At 35.4% G+C, this 20,068-nt stretch overlaps 1 protein-coding gene across 4 annotated transcripts in view; it reads left to right on the top strand.

Annotated features, from left to right (window-relative positions):
• The window catches only part of raph1b (Ras association (RalGDS/AF-6) and pleckstrin homology domains 1b), an 85,659-nt gene that overhangs the window by 17,629 nt on the left and 47,962 nt on the right, over positions 1-20,068 (top strand). For all 4 annotated transcript variants that reach the window (XM_056458772.1, XM_056458764.1, XM_056458748.1 and 1 more), the window contains exon 2: positions 12,055-12,114. The gene's annotated coding sequence lies outside the window, so the exon portion shown is untranslated. The remainder of the gene's footprint in view (positions 1-12,054; positions 12,115-20,068) is intronic.

Here is a 20,068-nt window from a genome sequence, read left to right as displayed (position 1 = left end):
GGAGAAAAAATTAGAAAGAGAGAGAGATGTCCACTATTTTACAACTTTTCTTTGGTTTCAAAAAGCCATGTGGTAGTGCCAGTTTCTGTCCATTTTTTTTTTTGTTTAGGTCTGCTTATTTGACCTGACAAACTGTCATCCATGTCAGTTTTTTTTTTTACTTTGTTTTTGCTTTTATATTAAAGCCATTTCAACAAATGCAAAGCATTTGTATAAAATGTACAAATTTGTATAAAATGGTAATATATAATTTTAAATTCTTAGTTGAGTCTTTTTTTTTTTTTTTTGCTTGTTCTTTATGTAACCTTCTGTGCGAAATTGTGAACAAAAGGTTGCTCTTGGACACAACCCGTTGCTCCCAAGTAGGCCTGCATGATTCTCGCTAAAACGAGAGTCACGTTTTTTTTTGCTTAAAATAAAGATCATAATTTTCTCATGATTCTATAGATGTAAAATAAAGGTTAATGTGAGTACGCTATTATTGTTATTTCTCAAACATATGGTAAAAACACAATAAAAATGTTAGGTGTATGTATAGGTCTACAGTTGGTTAAAATGTAAAATTTTGTAAATATAGACTTGGAATGGTGGACTTGAATAGACTTTACATTTGGCGTGCTCATTAATGCACAATATATTCAACATTATACAGGCTAGAGTTGTTATACTGATAGTGTCATTCGTGGGCACACACTTGCCTCTCTATAGTAAACAAACAGTGCGTCAGCTCACATGTTGGATTTCACGGCCACAAATATGTCATTACAAAGACTGAAATAACATTTTTGGGTGAATTATACTTTATAAATACAGTATGCTGACTCGTTTAATGCCATTTGGAGGTGTCCACGTTGCAGAGCAACAATGTGAAGATTTATAAAACCACCTATATGCTTCTCTCCTGAACTTGAAAATATAATTGGCTGAATCATAGAGATGCTGGTTTAAGATCGTGTGGGGTGTCGAATCGAGATCACAATCTTTTCCCGATTAATCATGCAGCCCTACTCCCAAAGACTTATTTAAAGTGTAAAACATTAAAGGGCACCTATTTTACCCCCTTTTAAAGATTTAATATAAGTCTTTTGTGTCTCCAGAATATCTCTGTAAAGTTTTTGCTCAAAATACCCATCAGATTATTTAATATGGCTTTCTGCCCATGGGAAATTTGATCTGTTAGGACAGAGTAGCTGTTTTTTTGCCTGTGCCTTTAATGCAAATGAGCTGGTTCTCTCTGCCCACTGTTCCCACGTGCGTGTCAGTGCCATAGAAATCTTTCGGTATTGCTCTCTTGGGTGTAGCCTTCACCTGCTGCGCCTCACATAAATACAACACAGTGACAGACAAGAATGAAGCAGATCTCTATTACTTCAGTAAGAACTTTCCCAGCGGTTATTTAATGTATTTGTTGTGGATAGGCTTGTGCCGGTATTCGGTAATGCGATAAATCACGGTAATGAATATGCACGATATTGTTATCGCGGGCACTTCAAAATACCGTGAAAAATAATATATCCGAATTTATATTCTTAGAACGCGCCTTGGCTTATTTTCCATCAACCGCTTGAAGAAACACTGCGTATATACTGCGCAGAACTGATGCGCACTCTGATGTAAACAATCCCCACATGTAGAAGCACTGTGTGCACGCAGTGCACGCCGCCGCTGCCACTGCTTTCTAATCCTCACACGAAGAAGAAGCATGGCGGAAGGAGGAACGCTGCCGACAATTTATCCCCCTTCAAAAAGGGTAAAGTCAGAGGTTTGGAAATATTTTGGGTTCCAAAAAAATGCAGAGGGATTGCTAATCGAAGACGGTTTCCCTTTGCACATTCACTTTGATATAATATCTCAAATTTACTTTTATATTATGCATTGTTCTATCTATATTTATTTGTATTTGAATGTTTGAAGTACTTTTAGTTAATTAAAAAGTTATTAAAGTTACTAAGTTGACAAAACTGAAGTTTTTTGTGTTTTTTTACCTGTTTCTCTAGTAAAATTACAATATCGTGATAATACCGTATACCGTGATAAAAGCTCAATCAAATAATCGCAGCATGAAAATGTGATACCGGCACATGGCTAGTTGTGGAGTTAATTCAAGCCTTTCTGCAACCATGATTCACAATATCGTTACAAAATTTGCGTACACAGACACGCACGAACACACACACACACATGTTTAACTTTGCACTGTATTGGACAGCAAATGTGATAGGAATACACGTTAATATCCACTGCTGTATGAATATGTTAATGTACAACATAAAGCTGATTTAATGTTCACAAACCAGGACTGAGGCATCTTCTTTTGTAATTGTAGTGACACTATGCTGCTATGGTGATGAATTATACAGCAATTTTTTTTATTTATTTTTTATTATTATTATTTTTATTTTTTATTTTTTTTTTTACTGACTTTTCTTTATTACAAACATGCACTGTTTTAAAAACGTTTTAAACTTGTAAACTCATTCTTGAGGTGCAGCTAATCACAGACAGCTGAACAGATTTTTTAATCCCGGTTGCTTTGCACAAGTCCTGTCTTGTGGAAATAATTATATGCGTTACTACAGAGATGTCAACACGTGGCTGTCAGTCAATTCGGTGGGCAGGGAAAACAGCACTCCTACGTCCTGTTGCGGTGATTTGGACATTGATTTGGATCCTATTTTAACATCAGAAAACTTTAAAAAAGAGACTTATTATCTTATATCACTCCAATATGACTGTGGGTACACTAAACAGTTCTGTTCAAACAGCTTCTAAAGGATGATTTTGATCTGTAATAATTAGTACAAGCTTTAATAAAGTGTAGTGAGAACACCAGCAGCAGACTACAATTGACAACATCTATAGGCTATATAAGCTCATAAAGAGTGACATTCATTCATTCATTCTTTCATTCATTTTCCTTTCTGCTTAGTCCCTTTATTAATCTGGGGTCACCACAGCAGAATGAACCGCCAACTTATCCAGCACATGTTTTACGCAGTGGATGCCCTTCCAGCTGCAACCCATCACACTGGTAAATAAAGAGTGACATCTGTATATAATGGTATTATAAAAAGAAATTAAAATGAACCATGGATGTTTTATTATAGTAAAAGTGTATTAATCATGTTGTCTGTGCATCGACTATCATTTGTAGTAGTTAAACCATGGTTATAAAAAGGGTAGTCAGTACATAAAAAAACAAAAAACTTTAAAAAATATATATATATTAACGTGGATAGTTTTTGTGAGGCTTGATGCAGCTGTTGGAAACTTTCCTTTCTTTTGGATTAGTGAGATAAATGTGTTAAAGTAACATTCTTTTCATCTTTATGTGATGAATGATGTTGTGTGTGTTTTCTACCAACCATGCAGCAGAGATATGTATTGTAACACCTCCACAGATTTACAAACATTGTAGTATATAGTCTGGTCATCCAGTTCAGTGTCTGTCCCCATGTGTGGACGCTCTGTTCAGTCTGCCCGCTTAGCAACAATAGCTAGTTCATGGTCAAGTCTCACTACCGGGATTTTCCTCTGACATCACCTCCACTGTTTTGGCTTCTGTTCTGTGCTCCCTCACATACCATTTCCTCTTCACACAGGAAGTCTGTACGTAGTCTTCCGCTTGGTTGTGCCCATGGCAGGAAATGCTGATGGACACACCTGGCCTCTTTCTCTCACATATTATCAGTGTAATATTTTGACACTAGTGTTTTAGTCATGTAAACATATCTTTAAGGAATCCCTATATATCTTTTTTTTTGTTATACTTGTACTGTACAATAGGGTTGCACGATTAATCGAAAAAAGATTGTGATCTTGATTCGACCTCCCACACAATCTTAATCCAGCATTTTTAGGATTCAGCCAATTATATTTTCAAGTTCAGGAGAGAAGCATATAGGTTTCAAGAGACTTCACATTGTTGTAAATGCGTTGCTTTGCAACGTGAACCCCTCCAAATGGTGTTAAAAGATTCAGCATACTGCATTTACAAGGTATAATTCACCCAAAAACGTAATTTCTGTCTTCATTTAATGACGTATTCGTGGCCACAAAATCACACGTGAGCAGACAGACAGAGAGGATGCATGCATGCTCCCATAAATGATGTCTACTTTAGTGAACAGAACCTGCACAGATGATGAATAACAGGTAGTAAAGATGTAAATGATATTCAGTTTGTTGCACAGAGCGATCGTTTGGAAGCCACACAGAAAGTATGTATGACAAAAGAATGAGCACACTTGGCAGCGCAGGTCATTTAAATAATCATATCGCATTTTATAGTTATGATTACGATTAAGCATTTTATTTTTATTTTTATTTTTTTATAGCAAACTTTAAAGTGTTTCAGTAAGTACTCTAGCCTATATAATGTTAAATGCAATAAAAGCGGGAATCTGATAATGACAAATGACTCATTTTACCAATAGAAAAAATAGTGTAATAATGTTGTCCATGACAGATTGCAAGCATATGTCTCACTCTCAAACAAAATAATTCAACTTCAGAATTATGAATAGTTGTATTCTGATGTCATCACTTTGTTGTTCATTAATAACCAGGACATATTTAAAGTCTGTTCAAGTTCACTGTTTCATGTCTATACAAACTTTAGCATTTTGAACAATCATAGACCTACACATAAGTCTAATATTATTATTATTTTTTACCATATGTGTGAGAATAGCAATAATAATAGCCTACTCATATTAACCTTTATTTTTACATACTGAATGGTGAGAAAATCATTCTTTATTTTAAGCAAAAAATCAATTATGATTCTTATTTTAGCCAGAATCATGCAGCCCTACATAACAACATTCTATGGAAAAGACAAACTTTTTCCCCCCTGTTTCAAAACGCTTTGCTCCAGTTACTTTAGTATAAACATTTTAAGCATGTTGAATAACCAATACTGGTGCATGGTAAACATTAGCCTTTCAAAACAGCTGAGTCCTTTTCCTGTCAAGCTGATACTTGGGCCATCTGACACCTGAGTAGTGATGTTATGACTTATTACTTCTAGATTGAGTTTAAATCACAATGAAACCGATAGCAACAGCTGTTTTAGAGTTTATCAGATTATTATTAAAGAAAGAAATGTGGGCAGAGACCAGGCTCTTTTTATTTTTGAAACATGTAAAGCAATGAACATGAACTTGCAGGAACAGAATTTAAGATGACTAGTAGTGTATTGTTTTTAACAGAAAACCCCTATTTTATGTTGGGTCGTGTATCAGTCAGACAGACAATCAGATTATGATGCTCAATTCACTTTAGTGTAAACTTTTTACAATTGATGTCTCATTCGGCTATGGAAATGTTAGTGTTCCCGTTACCATGTAATCTAAATATTAAGCTCAGTAGTTTTGTTTAAAAGGAGTTTTTTTTCTATTGGAGTTTATAAATGCTGTACTACAGACAGTTTGGTGTCTGTTAGAGCACTGGAGTACTTGTCATTCACTTGCACAGAATCTAGACTCTGACAAGAGATGTAAATGTTGAATAGATGCAAATTGCATGCAATTGTTGCATCTATGTAATATCTTTTTTTTCTTTACGCTCTGCATAAATTATATTATATATTTTCATTATATATTTTTACATAAACAGCATTTGTAGCTGTATCAAAAAAGAAAGAAAGAAAGAAAGAAAGAAAGAAAGAAAGAAAGAAAGAAAGAAAGAAAGAAAGAAAGAAAGAAAGAAAGAAAGAAAGAAAGAAAGAAAGAAAGAAAGAGAAAAAATGCACTAATATTTAAATCAGGGGTGCTTAAACTTTTTCATCTAATGGGCAAAAAAACAAATATTGTGAGTCATGGGCCGAAGCAAAATATACAAAACTATATTACATTAAAGTAGCCATGGGTGATTTCATAATTTATTTCTTATTATTTCAAAATAAATAACAAAAAACAGTACTTTAAATCTTATAAACTAATGCAGTAAAACATTTGTACATTTTAGAACTACATCTAATAAATTGAACAATATTTAATTGAAACATTTAATTTCAGTTAGCTTTTAACAATAGAACATAGAAAAAAAAGGTAATGTTAGATTTGAAATGACATTCCCCATCATTCTTCCTCTCTTCTCAGATGACATGGTGGGCCAAATCAAAAGTTAACATGGGCCAACTTTGACCTGCAGGCCCTAGTTTGAGCATCTCTGGTTGAAATGTTTAAAACGTATGCACTTATGAATTGTTCAAAAACTGTTCATACAAAGATTAATTTTATTTTCATGCAAACTTTATTTTGAAAGTCCTAGTTTTAAGCTAGCAAAACTTTTACATGAATATCCAAACACGTGGTAGCTGAATCTTTAATGATAAATTGATCTGTCTTTGTATGTTAAGACTTTCTAATAATTATATTCTGATAGTGATAGTTACAAAATGTATACAACTGAAAATCTTTTTATTTGACATTTAATTACTTACTGGGCATCATGGTGGCGCAGTGTATAGCACGATCACCTCACAGCAAGAAGGTCACTGGTTTAAGCCTTGGCTTGGTCAGTTGGCATTTCTGTGTGGAGTTTGGATGTTCTCCCAGTGTTCGCCTGGGTTTCGTTAGGGTGCTTCAGTTTCCCTGGTTTCCCCCACAGTCCAAAGACATGTGGTATAGGTCTGTAGTGTATGTGTGTGAATGAATGTGTGTGGTTGTTTCCCAGTGATGGGTTACAGCTGGAGAAAAAGCGTCTTCTCTGCATGCTGTATTATTAGCAAGTAGCTTTTCATCTAGATGTAAAGCTGTGTCTTTCCAGTGTATTTGACAAAGTAGATGCAAAGAAGACTTCTTACTGACTTTGTTACCATGGTAACCCAAGTCACATGTGGTAAGATGATTTTTTTTTAAATACTGACTCACTATCCAAACACTCCCACACCTTCCTTAATGTTGAACAACTTTTTAAAGACAATATTTAATCAGGGAGCTGTTTTTTTCAGCACCAATGGTGGAATGTGGGGAGACTGTGTTGTTCGGTTTGTCGAATGCAAATGAGTCACTGGCCAAGTTTCTAAAGAAAGATCTAATGAGGGAGTTTTTTGCAAGGACGCCACATGGTTTGCAAATCGGTGAGCAATGGCTTTGTCATGCGCCACTCAAGCAGCATCTCATGCTGCCATGTGGACAGACGGTCGACACAGTTGTGCCTCAGTCTGCAGCTGTGATCTGCTTTGCTCAATGGAATACACACCTCTTTTCATATACACTTTTGTCTTTCATCAGCTGAGGGGTGTGTGTGCGTGTGTGTTTGTCAAGTTTTTGAGGCCAAATAACAGGTTGAGAACATGTTCTCGCTCTTTTTAGAATTTTCGTTGAATTTTTCGGCATAAGTTATTGTATTATTTAATATAAGTTATGGCTTATTGTTGTCTGGAAAGTAATTGTTAAAAATAGGACTGTGCAATTTGAGGAGAAAAAGTCTAATTGCCTGACTGATACTGTGATTTTTTACTTCATTTATTTATATTTTGATTCTAGTTGAGCCATTTGTTATATGAAGTTGCCGTTTCCTCAGTAGTGTACAGTACACTTAGTAAATGTAAGGCTTACAGCATGCTTTATTGCATAAATATTTTTTAACTGTCTATATAAATATAACCTAAATACACTATGTGTAGTCATATATTTTATATTTATTAAGTCTGTCTGTTTTTCTTCACAAAAAGACCGCTCTATACATCTCTTATTTAGGTCAAAATAATTATTTAAAAAATAAAATAAATACACGACCAGTGCTTAAGCATCACTTGGGTTCTGTCGGTAGCTGCCTGTAACTGCCTGCCTGATTTTTATCAAAAGTGGAGGCATTACAAAATTGGATGGAGGTAGCAGCTCTTAATTTTCTTTGCAGTAAATAGTTTTTTTGTTTTTATATGCTGTACATCAGTGTTTCCCCTACCATTATATTAGGGTGGCGCCCCGCCCTCCCAACGGCCAGTGGTGTAAAGTAACAAATTACAAATACTCAAACTACTGTACTTGAGTAGTTTTTCTCAGAAATTGTAATTTACTAAGTAGTTTTAAAAATGTGTACTTTTACTTGAGTACATTTTAGTGTTGTGATAGTACTTTTACTCCACTACTTTCCTTCAACCTGCAATCACTATTTTTTTCTTGTCTATGGGGATTAGAAAATTCAGTCCTGCGAGTCCAATCAAAACGCACATAGAAGGTAAATCGCATCATACTAAACTACAAAAGACATGGGTAACTTGTAATTGCAGCAAACTGTTTGGAAGCATTAAAAGTGTCCATAAAGATGCCCAAGTTATTCACACAAGTTATTCAACGACCCAGAGACTGTTTAGATGCATTTCCCTGATGGAAAGATGACGGATGTTTACTGTATGATGACCAAAACGGCCTTTAACACCCAGCAGGCACAAGACGTCAACATGACATGACGTCAGATTGACGTTGTACCCTAACCTCGTGGGCACATTCCATTTTGTTTGGTAATGATAATCAGGTTGACATTAGAACCCAAAGTCAGGCCGACAGCGTCAATGTCCAACCTAAAAGCAAACAAATGTCAACGTCTAATGATGTTACAGCTTGACGCTGTGTGGACGTTACCACTATGACGTCTATCAGATGTTGGTTTTTAGCTGCCATACCAGACGAATAAATGTCAATATCTGACATCAATATGATGTTAGTTTAAGATGTTGGCTTGACGTTGGATTTTGGTCACTTTCTAACACAACCTAAAATCAACGTCATTTGATGTTATTGGGCATCAAAATATCGTTGTCCTTAGACGCTGGCTAGACATTGAATTTTGGTCACCCTACATCACAACCTAAATCTAACCTAATATTATCGTCTTATGACATTGTGTGCCTACTGAGCACTGACTAAATGCACTACAGAATGTTACGTTTACACACACATCCACAAATTACATGTAAATGCATCAGCTTTTCCCAGCGTAATACTCACAACTTATTACTCTTGAGTACTTTTAAAAGGGCTACTTTTTACTCATACTTTGAGTAATATTTAAAACAGATACTTTTACTCTACTTGCACTACATTTTTCACAAGTAATGGTACTTACTTAAGTATGATTTGTCAGTACTCTTTACACCACTGCCAATGGCTTTCCCCGATCCCCTTGAGGTCAAGTTCATTTTATTTTCTATATATTTTGTTTAAATGTTTTTGTTTTTGAAACTATTTAGTCTATTAAAACTATTTGCCTAAGTAATGTTGGTAAATGAAAATAAAGTGGTTAAATAAAAAAAATAAATCCTAATATTTCTAAATGTATTGTTAAAAAAAATTCAATAATTATTTATATCAAATGATATGAAACATGAAATCGTGATAATTGTTTTTGCAATATCGCCCAGCTCTAAATGAGAGCGTGTGCCACATCTTGCAGGACCGATAGTTTTGAACATGAGTTCCCCTGTCTTTTTCAAAGTGTCCAATAAAGATGTAAAGTTAGACGATTGCAATGTATGTCGTGATAAAATCCTTCGAGGTGGAAGCAAGCAACGATATTTTAACACCACTAACATTAGTCATCTTAGATCCCGCCATACAACTGAATATGCAGAGTATGAGAAGTATGATTAAACAACGTAAACCATACAGCAGGGATAGTACGAGGTGGAAAGACATCGCGTTCAGAATCATGGAATTCATTTGTCTCGACGAACAACCTGTGATGGAGGGAAGACGCCTGTCCAATGTCCCTGCTAAGCTTAACAGCACACTTTATTGATTTAAACTTCGAAAGACTCAACATTGTGCTACACTGTCAGGATTTCACAGGAAGGCTTTGGTGAATGCATTTAGCTGCATGTTTCAGTCACGCGGGATCCAAAACGAAAAAAAATTCCACACAATTGTAACAGACAACACCAATAACACGCAGAAACAATGAGAAACGCAGATTTCACTGGCCTGTCGTGTGTGTGTGTGTGTGTGTGTGTGTGTGTGTGTGTGTGTGTGTGTGTGTGTGTGTGTGTGTGTGTGTGTGTGTGTGTGTGCGCGTGCGCGTGCGCGTGCGCGTGCATGTGCGTGTGCGTGTGCGTGTGCGTGTGTGTGTGTGTGTGTGTGTGTGTGTGGCACACCCTTCAGCTTGGTGTGCATGTATGGCAAGCCGTTTTGACATTTAATCTATAACCCGTACTAGTATCTATTTTCATTTTACATGTGCTTATTTTTAGATACTAGTATCTTTTCCATTAAGTACTAGTTCTTATTCATTAGTGCCTATTCTTTAGATACTAGTGCTTTTAAAAATATACTAGTGCTTACTCATTAGACACTAGCTCATTTTATTAGATACTAGTTCATCTAGTTGTTCCTCCTTGTTTCTCTGCTTTGTTATTTAGAAAGGAAGGCATTGGCTTTTACAGTAGCTTACTACATTATTTTATTTTATTTTTTTGGATCTGATGTAGTTGGCTCCTGGTTTATAATAATAACAGAAAAAAACACTTATACAAATAGTTTTATCCTTGGTGGCAGTAGCCAGTTTTGTTGTAGTTTAACATTTTGCTGCCAATTATAAAATGTAATCAGTGTATTAAGAGGCTACATCCTATTAAGATGATCTGATGTGTGTTGGTCTGCCTGACCCCTCTTTGTTTGCAATAATTTTAAGTTACTCTGCCTTATTTGGAAAAGATGGCTTACAGCCTTAAGTTCTCATTTTCTAAAATAAACACTTGGTGGACAAGTTCTTGACTGTAGCCTATTTCTACAGTTTTTTTTTCAATATAGTTAATTTAGAGTTAGTTTCATTTCTACAAATGGTGCAATCTCTGCTAAATTATAAATAAAAGATTCCCATTCACCTGCCATTATGTGATCGGCAATCAGCAGATCATGATTTTGGTGATCTGTAATCTGTGATCAGGCCCAAAAATGCTGATCGGAGCATGTCTAGGCATGAGCGATTGATATGCTCACGTCACAACAGCTAAAATATATACAGATGCGATGCGACCTGTTTATACAGTCTATTAGTGCTATTATTTTTACTTTTTTGAGAGGAACTGAACTGCGACTTCAGTCATCTCCACCTATTTTCAATCAGCATCTTTCATTTGCTACTGACATAGTAATGCTTTACTCTTTCTATGTGTTAGCTGGACTGAGAAATTCACATTTATCTGTGAGCAAATGTCTGTTGGATTTTGTCAAATTTTATTTTTGATGGCTCCTAGGCTTTTGGTGAAAACTACAGGTTTTAACCCACTTTTTATATCTTTGCTTAGGGATATTCTGATCAGGTTTGGAGACAAAGTTGAATCAAAGCAGAATTAGATCTAACTGATGATGCGCAGATAAGAAATGTTATTGTAAGTAGATTTGTCTATGCAAATGATCATAGTTTGTGTACTCTGTGAACACCATTATGGTACAATTTGAACAATGAAGCAAGACTCTTTTTCCCATTGAATCCAATGAACTGAGTCAAAATTGGGTTAGTTTTTTTTAAATGGAGGTTTAATTTTAAGACTTTAGATTTCCCATTACGGTGGCTTCTTCATATGCGATGGTTTGTAGCTTTTTGACACTGTATAACTAGAAATGTAAATTCATTTTACAAAATGTTCATAACTTTGATTTTATTAGATTACATATATTTTGGTTGGCAAGAAATACAGTACTGATTGAAGTTCTGAATTGTCAAGGTATTCTAACTTTGGTTTGTATACAGTAGTACACGTCATCTGTGTAATGAGCCAATAAATTTCCCTTTTTTACATTCTATTTATTTTATTTGCATTAACAATACCAGCTGAAAAAAATCTTCATGTCATTTTGAGCCTGTAATATGATAGTAAAGTTGTTTGACTGAAAGCAAAGTTAGAAAGAGTGAAAGATGGGGGAATGTTTTTTGTCCTTTTTTTGGTGATGGCAATAAAGCAGTATAGCTGAAGGTTATTTGAGCTTTATTAAGTTTAACCCTTAGAACTTCAGTCATAATTTTGTCATTGTATGCTACTCCAGTGTGTATATATTTTTCTCTCTTTTATACAAGCTTAAATTCCCTTACTCCTTACTTCCACAGGTACAAGTTAACATCTTTGGGCATTTGAGCTGTCTGAAAGAGGGCAACACTATACCAAAGGTAAGCCACTCTTCTGCATCTACTGTGTGATCTGCTGGTGTGTAATTTTGTGACAAATCTAGGTCTAGAAAGGTTTCAGCTTTTATTATGAAGTTTTCTGTATGGACACAAACAGATATTAAGAGAAATAATCAAATACTGCAATAGTAAACTGCGAGCTGGACAAGAAGGAATATATTTTTGTGGTGACTGAAATGCCACATTCAAAATTTGCATGACAGATAATGTCTGCAGGAAGCTGGCTGCCTGATTTTTATTTCTGCTGAGTTTTTTTTTGTCCTCAAGCTAACAGGAAAATGTCTCAACAAAGATGTCCTTTGTGTACAATAATACACATGTTTCGAGAGGAACCTTTGGAAGTGCAGAAATGTCTGAGAAGAAGAAAGGATAGGAAGTGAGATTGGAAAAAATTATGGAAGTTTGGGAGACTTTTCATTGAGGCTTTCGCAATCAGACATGGCAGCTGGGTCTTAGGAAATAATGCCAGGAATGAATGCAACCATTTGAAGCCTTGGAAGCTCCAGAGAGCTCCATGTTTAAAATGCTGAATGAACTGGAATATTTTCTGAAATTAGATTGGAGTGTTTGTGTAGGTTGGCATTTACTGTAAAGATTCATGGTTTTATTTGCTGTGCTGCTGCTGCTGAAATGTGGCGTTACCCTTCATGAAGACTGAATTCCTTATTCCACTTAATTCTGTCAAGACAGTGGATTTAAATAGTACTCTTTTAGGTTGCATTAAATTTGTACTTGCCTTTATAACTGAGCAAAAAAAAAAAATCCTAACATCAAGGTTTTACAATATTTACCACATTTGTTATATAACAGTTATATATCAGCTACAATTCTCTGCTACTCATTAATCTTTGGAAAACTTTTGTCTGTGAAGAGTAAGCACAAACAAATTAGTTTCTTAAAATATCAGAATTATAAAAAGAATTGTAACATTTGTGTTATTTGTACATCAAGGCTGAAGGTTAGTGTAATGCAACTTCCTCGAAAATAATGATTTTTATAAATAATAACAATAATAATAATACGAAACCTGCCTAATATAATCAATAAAAGGTTGTAGATACGATTCAAACACTCAAGGTGTTATGCACATTGTTTGTTATAAGTTATATGCAATGTGTGACATTTAATAATAATAATTATTAAAAAGACGGTGCTCACTGAGCAGTCCACATCAATATAGTGGAGCATTAGGACCCACACAGACCGCAGATTGAGTGCCCCCTGCTGGCCTCACATTTGTAAAACTCAAGTTATGTAAATCCAACATAGACACCAAACTTATAAGACTAGGATATTATTTAAACAATATTTGTTTTTGTTGTTGTTGTTATTGTTCTACAATAGCTTTTTAATCCTTCTCAGAATTTGTTGTAATATCAAAATGATAAATAAACAAGTATTTCTTTTTAAAACAGAGGCAGAAGTACGTAAACTTTCACTGCTCAGTCAGTGCACAAACGTAACGTTATTAGCAAAACCTCAAAATGGACTCCATGTAATATTCTACTTCTGACGTTTGCTGATTTTAAATATGTGTTGTCTTTCTCTATTCAAACCGTTTATCTTGAGCTACTCTAAAGTAGCGCCATTTAATTAATAACATGCTTTTTGGACAACTTATGAAAGACCGAAATGTCCGAACTAGGCATAGGCCGGTATAAGATTCTGACAGTATGATAACCTTGGATAAAAATATCATGGTGTCGCTGCATTGTGATTTCTGCTCTAAAATATATTCTTTTTAAATGTCTGGGAAAAAAACAAAAGCTTTTTTCCCCCTTTAAACACAATATATTTTATTTTGAGAAACATTTAAAATATTTTGGAGCAGTAAACATGTCAGGCTAAATAATTCAAATGAATCATTAACCTCTGTCTTCATTAGTTTCAAAAATACAGATTTCACTGCAATTTAAAACAGAATCTTTGGATATCTTTTCAGCTGACGATACTGTTGTCCTAAAAAGCTAAAAAATAAAAAAATCATAAATAAAAAAATCTTACACATATCTTGGAAATGGTATAGCAGAAAATTTTTATGGTTTTAAAACCTTGACTTTTCCAATCCGCGGTACCTTAAAAACGGTTAGCGTCCCATCCCTAGTACAAACATTTGTACGAATGCCAGAGAGAGTGGCGGTGGAGGAGAAAGATAAAAGTACACAATAATAAAAGTATTATGTAATTCAATTCATCTTTATTTCTAAATCGCTTGTAGATTGTAGATTTGACACAATGTAGATTGTTTCAGAGCAGCTTAACATACATGAATCGATAATATCAAGTACCCTCCAGTTTGCGAGTGGCTACTGTTTGTATCTTGTACGTCACTCATTGATAATAGCATTCATTAGCTATGTTTCCATCCAGCTATTTTTATTCGCATTTTGGATATGCGCATAAAAAACTGGTTAATGGACCCGCCAAGATGCACATAAATTTTGAAAAAAACATATGCACATAACTGAGTAGGATAAACTTTTTATTCAATAAGAAAATTTGTGCATAAACTATGATGGAAACTATTTCAGTGAACAAATTCCAGTATGCAATTTAAAAAAAAAAATCATGTGACTTTGTTATAAAAGATCATGTGATGATAAAAATCTGTGCGAATGAATAAACCAGAAGGCTGAGCACATTGTAAAACATCCAGAATGTTGTTTTGGCCATCCTAAACACCTTAACCGTTTCAGTATTAGTGTTATTCTATTATTAATCACCTCCAGAATCAAAAGTGTCTGTGCATTGCGTCTCATGCCTGCAAACGCCATTGTCAAGTCATCTATTAAATGAAGAAAAGATTGACGCAGCTTCTCTTATCGCAGCAAATTTAACAAGTTAATCAGGAAGTGATGATTTTGTTTGCTTTGACTCGTTGGATGGAAACGCTGCTTTATTCGCACATCTTTTATGCAATAATCCAGTTTTGCACATAAAGTTAATTCGCATTTTTGGATGGAAACATAGCTAATTGTCTTTCATTATCAACAATTATTGATTTTATTTTCGATTAGTTGTTGCAGCCCTATTCGTCATTTTATAACAATCCAGTTAACAGTCACACATTCGCGCACCACAGTCTACAACTCTGGTAAATGGATTTCTAGACATGTTTAAAAATAAGCGACAGAATGTCCTGTCTGAGTCAGATGTTCACACTCTGTGACACGAGGCTCTCAGGTGACTTGGCTCCAGATTCTCACTCACCTTCAGTGTCAAAATAAACTGGGTTGACGTGTTTTGGATTACTATTGCTCACAAGTTTAACAAGTAGCTTCCAACTGCTTCACTTGTACTTGCAGTCCACGGACGCCTCCTTTTCAACACTGTAACCAATACAGCTGCCATCTGAAGTCAGAGGTCATGGGCTGACATTGGGTGCGACACTTTGCCGCCCAACTCTCAGCAACACGTTTGTTTTTGGGGACATGCCATTTTTGGATGAACGTGACATTCCCAGCTGCCAGAGACATGTAGTGTCTTCTGTCACGACTGTGTGTACACCACTGACATGCAACAGGCTCTCAGAGTTAACAGTTGGCCAATGCTACACAATTCAACTCTACATGAATTGCAAGAAAGGGTGGATATGTCCACGGAATCAGTCAAGGGGAAATGTCATGTAAGGAAAAAATATTAGCAGAGCCTTCACGTGGATGGACAAGTCATATAAGAAGAAAGTCCTTTTCTAAAAAAAAAATCATATGCATATGTAATTTTAAGTAATTTCTGCAATATTCCAAGTTAGTGTGAATAATGTGAAGTGATATGTTTTGTATCATATAATGGATATGAAAGGTACTGTAAGTATATTACAGTGCTTCCCACAGGTTTGAAATATACTTGCGATGGTAGCTGGATTGAAACACACCACTTACCCACATCACATAAATAGTTAACTATATGCAACAAACAATACATAATTTGATTTTTAACACTATTTTATTATTATCTGTCTTTCTTTTCAATGGGTTAAAGTAAAGAAAAAGACTTGAAATAAATTTTTAAAATCCACTATTTCTCTTTTATGCAATTCAGGAGCCATGTGCACCCACTGACAGGTCAAATCTGCTTCTCCCTATCTCTCATTCAAGTTCAGGTTGCTTTATTGGCATGACATTTTGTACAGTATTGCCAAAGCATTTATAAAATAAGTAATATATTGACATCAAATTAGTAAAATATACAGTAAATGAGAAATAAATTACAGAAAAAAGGAATAAAAACAGACAATATCTCTAAAAAATTATAATAATTACGAGAATAAAACGTGTAGGTTATTTAAATTAGAGACAAATGAGTTGATTACCCATATCTAATGGTGTACAAATATTCTGCTGCCAATTTAGATGTAATTCCGTCCTATGAGTGTTTAATAAACTTTTTCTGCGTTGTTTAGATGAAAAAATTTATTGTTTAATGTCTTTCTTGGTCTCGCGGCTGTGCAAAAATTTTTAATGAAAATTTACAACAGCTTAGAAAACGAAAGCAAAACCAGTAGATTTAGAATCCCCGGCCAGACACAAAAAGGTGCGGGTCTCTGTGGTTGACAGCGACTGTCTGTATATTGACAGTGCGCACACTGAACGAGCAGTATGAAATGGGTAATGGAGAGAAGATTTTCCACTGAAAAGTGCTTATAAGGTCTTAAAATGTATGGAAAGGGTCTTAAAAAAGGTCTTAAAAGGTATTTAATTTCTCTTTCTGATTCCTGTGTATACTCTTTTTAGGCTTTTCATGTAAAGGGGAAGGTTGCATTGTTAACTTGTTGGAGGTTTTTGTCTTTGTCTGCAGTTATTGGACTAAGTTGGTTATTGGAGATAAATAGTAATAGTTCAATCTTTGCTTTGAGTTTAGTTATGCCTATTATTGGGGCTTATCAACTCTATGCAGTTCAATCTTTGCTTTGAGTTTAGTTACGCCTATTATTGGGGCTTATGAACTCTGTATGCAGCACCACTCTGACCTAAATGTCAACAAATATGCAATCAATTAAATAAATGTACTTCAGTGCGATTCAAAGTCTCAAAAGCCCATCCTTAATGCCGCTCATGAGTGACAGTAGGCAAAGACTAGTGGGCATAATGAGCATGTTCGGATGCAGAAACAGGCAGTAATTATACCATGGAATACAGGAGGTCAGAGATCCTCTCTATAATTGTTCAAGTGTAGTGCTGAGGGGTTGAAAGGGGTTTCAGGTCCCTAAGATGATGTTAAAGGCCTGCAGGAAGAAGCTTTTTTTTTACTTTATGGATTTTATGGCAATTTTAGAGTGGGGAAACCATTCTAAAAACAAATCAAAACATCAACTTAAGCACATGCCATGAAATAAAAAACAAATGAAAAGGTAAATAATAACATGCCTTAATTAAAACTGGTAAATTTGACATTACAGTGGTCCCTCACCATAACGTGGTTCACCTTTTGCGGTCTCACAGGATTTTTATTTGTGCAATTTGACATGCTTTTTTTTTACAGTCCATTGTGCTCTGCGTCCTGATTAGCACATTGTGTTCTGCGTCATGATTGGCTGTAGACCATTGTCAATCAATCTCCTGTAGAGTACAGAATGCATTCAGCTTGCCAAACTGACATAAATCTTTAACGCTAGCAGTGTGACTCTGAAGTGCTGTACTGTATGTTTGCAAGTTTTCTCCCCAACAAACCCCATAATGTCGACAACACATTCTGCACCATCAAAGGCACCCACGGTAGCACTCAAAAGGCAGAGGAAGATGCTAAGCATCGCACGAAAAGTTCTGGACATGCTAAAGGAAAGTAGAAATTCTGCAAGTGTTTAAACAAGACAGAAAAGTGTGAAAATGTTAATGCCTATCCGAGAAAATAGTGTAGTGAGGGGTTTTACTGCCTTAAAACATCTATAATAATTGTAAAAAATAAAGCAGACTACTCTGGATCTCACATGTTGCGGGCTGTTTTTAGAACGTATCTCCCGCGATTAACGAGGAACCACTGTACTTCAACATAATTGGTTCTAGCAGCAACATTGCATTACAGGCACTCAAAAGCTTCAATCTGCATTCACCCATTTTTTTTTTTTATTCTTAAAATCTACATCTACTTGTGTAACAGTTTCAGGGTCTGCATTTTTGCAGGTTCTTTTTTATGCATGGTAACTGCATTATCTGCAGTGCTTTTTCACAGTGCAGAGGTACTTTGTCTGTGCCTTAGGCTTCACATTTCAAGACCACCTGGGACCCCAGTGAAGTGGATTGCTTGCTCATCTTGCCCTGAAGCTCAAACTCTTACACAAACGCATAGAGCAAAGAGAGGAGGGACACCCAACAGACAGCATATCCATAACCATGTGCGTTTAGTTTTGTTTTAAGCAGGATGTGGCCAATACACTATTTGGAAAAAGGCAGAGCTGAGTAGAACATCTCGAGGAAACAGTTCATGGAACCGCTTTAATCTACTTTTACTTCACAGAAAAAAATCCAAAATCAAGTTTGTTATTTTTTTAAAGGCCAATCTAAATTGTTAAAGGGGCGTTCCACTACGATATCATGTTTTAAACTTTAGTTTATGTGTAATGTAGATGTCGGAACATAAACAACATCTTTGAATGTAATACGCTCAAAGTTCAATGCAAAGGGAGATATTGGCTTTTACAGAGTTCGCTTAGCAAAGCCTACAGCAAACGAAGTCGGAGGATTACAAAAAATGAGATCACAAATGCCTCGGGTTACACTCATTCACCATGCGCATGCACCCCACACAGAAAAGGGGCGTGGCCAGAGGCGATGTAATGTTAAAGCAGAGAAAGCTAAAATGCCATTCAAACGCAGCTTCTTCTGTTTCTGTATTTGGGCTTCCAAAGGACATGACGCAAAGAGAGAAGTGCTTACAGTTTAATTTTAATTATGTTCCAGAGAATTATAAAAAGGATATAGCTCTAGCATTTGACAAAGGACAGCTTCCAGAATCTTTCCCAGTTCTGTGCTGGATTCGGCTAAACTCCTCAAAGAAGGAACAGTTCCAACTATAATAGATGAAGCTGTGGATTGTGAGCCACAACCTGTAAGTATTTTTACATGTTGAAATTGATCTATTACATGCAGTTTCTTGCATTAACGTTATGTTGTAGCAAAGACATAAACAAGGATGGAAACAATGGGAAATGCTGTTTGGCACCGCTAACAATTTAGCTACAAATTCATATTTATCCATCAAACCCCTGTAAACACCCACAATCTTCAGCAGCATGTGCAGTGTCTCTCTTTCCCTGCGTTCTCCATCTCAAATAACAAACTCGCAAAAGATATGTGAAGGTTTCATATAATTACACATGCTTATTTTCCTAATATGTATATGAAAAACACTTGTCAGATTTTTTTTTAGAGAGCAGACGTGAGGTTCAGCTGTGTCCTTTTCATTTTCTGTCTGATTCAGGCTCAAATAGATACGGCTAACATCTAAACTGACTGACAGTATTTACACAGCGCAAAATCGCATGCTTGTAGGAGCGTGATGCTTCTCCTGGTGATGTGGAGGCAATCCACAAACCACAGCACATTATGGTAGCTGACCAATCAGAGCCTCTTGAGGGCAGGCCTTTCGAAGAAGCTAGGAAATATGATAGTCGGTTTCACGTTAGCTGAGAAGTAATATATATATATATATATATATATATATATATATATATATATATATATATATATATATATATATATATATATATATATATCAACTTTGCTAAATTTTTCAACTTTTCAATATATATTTTCAACTTTTCCGTCAACTTTCCAAGCCTACTGAAGCTTTGGTAAAAGCAAAAAATGCTATTCTGTAACATGCACTTAGGTCAGTATTTGGTTAATTTAGCTTGATGGAGCAAATACTCACATTTCATCCCTAAATTAGCATATTTCCCAAACCTCTTTGCTGGAAATATTAGACTTGAACTGCCTTT

The sequence above is a fragment of the Danio aesculapii genome, chromosome 1 (genome assembly GCF_903798145.1).
Source record: "Danio aesculapii chromosome 1, fDanAes4.1, whole genome shotgun sequence".
NCBI lineage: Eukaryota > Metazoa > Chordata > Actinopteri > Cypriniformes > Danionidae > Danio > Danio aesculapii.
The sequence above is the reverse complement of the archived record's forward strand: the minus strand, read 5'-3'. Positions and strand labels throughout refer to the sequence as shown.